The following is a 2,766-nucleotide window of genomic DNA, read 5'->3' as shown; positions in this document are numbered from 1 at the left end:
GAACTTAGTCCAAAGAAAAGAAAACAGCTATCAATAGGTACCACAAATAGTGACAATGCATCTACATATTATAAAATTGTGTTGTCTATAGTATCAATTTATGTGGTTATAGGGAGTGTAAGCTTATACATTTCAAAATTATTTCCAGGGGAAGCTTGACTGATACTTGCCAAAGTGAAACAATTGCTGACTATGAACTGCCTCTCTGGAAGATAAAGCAGGGAGCTTCCCACAGGCATCTGGAGCCCCCCAGCTCTGCACACGCTCCTTCTGGCATCCCCAGGATGTGCTGAGGCTGTTCCAAGTAACACAGCTTCTTCCTGGGGTGGAATTTGTCCTGTCCATTTTCCGCACTCCCAGACAAGCCAAACTGCATATCATTTTAAAATTTACTTTATTTTTTTGTAAGCTTGCACATGCGGAAGGGATGTGTTGCATCCTAGGAGTTTTGTTGTTTGGTTGTTTTTTTCTCCCAGTGCCTTAAAGGGAGATGAGAACTATTAAGCGTATTTAGGTAACAGGGTGATTTCTGAAGCTTCCAGATCTGGAGTCTGATTCTGGGAGATGAAATCATCTCAGGGCATTGCCTTCCTGCGGGGTGATTTCTGAAGCTTCTACATCTAGAGTCTGATTCTGGGAGATGAAATCATCTCAGGGCATTGCCTTCCTGAGCAGGAGCAGCTCTGATAAAGCACACACCACCCACCTGTCTGGTCAGAGGGATCCACTGAGCACAAATACCTTCCTGCATATTTTCCATATATATCCACTTTGATAATTAAGCCAGCCAAGAGATTTGTGCAGTTCTTCCCTGACAACAGAAATTCTGTGTTGCAGCTTGGACTTCATTTTGTTAAGTTCAGATGTGGACTCTTGAAGGCATATTTAATACCTGGCTTATAGACAGAGAAACCATTGGCCCTGTTCTCCTTGCCAAGCTGGCTAGGAATGCCTGAATATACCTGAGGGGCCACAGAAGTCCCACCTCATAACACTTCAAAAAGTGCCAGTTGTGATCATTTCCTTCTGCAAGACTGCCAGGGCAATAAAAAATGCCACTTTTTGTGGTAACCATTTGCACAGACTGGATAAAGTAACCCAGCACGTGTGGTGGCAATGGCACATTTGACCCAAAATAGCACTTCCATCTGTTTGTTGGTCCAAGAAACCTCTTTGCCAACAGGAAAACCACAGTTGGCTTTCTGAGGTCACATTGTTTGTGTGCCTGTGGTGATGGTATGGTGACCCTTTGTCTCTTGTGTACCCCACTTCTGTCACTGTGCCTCTGGAGGACACACGTGCAGGACAATTATAGCTGAGAGAGTTCAGGCCCTCATTGAAGAGGTGCCTCTTACTGAGTGAGGTGGGTCACAACACCCATTTTAGTGTCAACATGTGCATCTTAGGAGAACACTGCTGTGCCTCCTGAGAAGCTTGTAGGACTTTCCTGTAAATATTAAGCAGGCACATATGAATTTAGAATAACTTTTTTTTTAAACAAACAGCCTGTCCTGTGGTCTGCATGCCCACATGCATCCACCTCCATGCAGCTGGTTTTGCTTGGGCTTCTCCCTCACTGAAGCTCATCCTCTGGTACCTCCACCTCATCTGTCATCTCTTGCCCACAAGAGTGTAACCCCACCATTACCAGACCACTGGTCATGCACCACGTTACACACCCACTACACCTTCAGGAGGCAACACAAAGTCTCACAGAGATGGAAGGATTTTTCAATTTACAAAATCCCTTTTAGGGATAAGAGTTAGCACAAAAGCAATGACCAAATACAAACTCCACCTGAAGTTGCTTAGCACTACTAGATTAGAAGTCAAAACATATGCATAGGCTTTTTTCTGCTGTCCTTTACAAAACAAATTTTTAAGAAATAAATATATTCCAACTTCTGACACTGCCCCAAGCCATTTTACCTACTGAAATTTATCACTTGCATTATCTTTTGAGCAACACATGCAAAACAAAGCATGATCTGAAAGGAGGAAACAAGTCTTTGCATCTCTCATTTCTCAACATGTTTTAGTTGTCCACAAACTGAAGAAGCTGTCAAATATTATTCACATTTATTTGGAAAGTGGTACCTTTAAAAGATCTCTGCAATCTTTCTCAAGCTTCTAAAGCGCTTAAGACACCAATTAAAAAAAAAATCACAAAGAAAAAACAATAAATGGAAGAGGGTGGTTCAGCTCATCCAGCATCACATGTGATCACTTCACCCTGGTTCTCCAAGGTGCCTTCAAGGTGGGGCTGGCCGAGCTGACTTTTGGGCTGGGGGCCTGCAGTGAGACACAGTATCTGGCCCGTGCAAGCCCAGAGCTTCCAGTTCAGGGCTGGTGTCTGCCAGCCTGCCTTGGCCTATTGCCCTCAGCTATCTACAGAAGATTGTATTGGTCTAGGAGAAGTTTTCTCCTTGTAGCAGTAGCTCCACTTTTGTGAGGTGTCTTCTAGATTAGCTGTATACATTGTGAGATGTTAATTTCGTTTCATATCTCTAAGTCATTACTGACTTTTGCTAAGCATACCTTTGACCTCTACTGTGCCTCAAAGTTAGAAACAGCCTTGAAAGACAGGCCTTTATCACTAACTGCCTAAAGTGTGCAAACATTAGGCTGGGATTATTATTAAAGGTCCTGTTTTCCTCCAGAAGGGCTGGCGGTAAAGGCAGTTGCTGGGAAAAGGCAGGGAGAGTTGGGAATTGCTGAAAAACACAGCATATTCTTCACTATTGGAAATCCTGCTGGGCTCCTAGG

Source organism: Passer montanus, unplaced genomic scaffold (genome assembly GCF_014805655.1).
Source record: "Passer montanus isolate IOZ18808 unplaced genomic scaffold, ASM1480565v1 scaffold2, whole genome shotgun sequence".
NCBI lineage: Eukaryota > Metazoa > Chordata > Aves > Passeriformes > Passeridae > Passer > Passer montanus.
Note: the sequence above shows the minus strand (reverse complement) of the source record.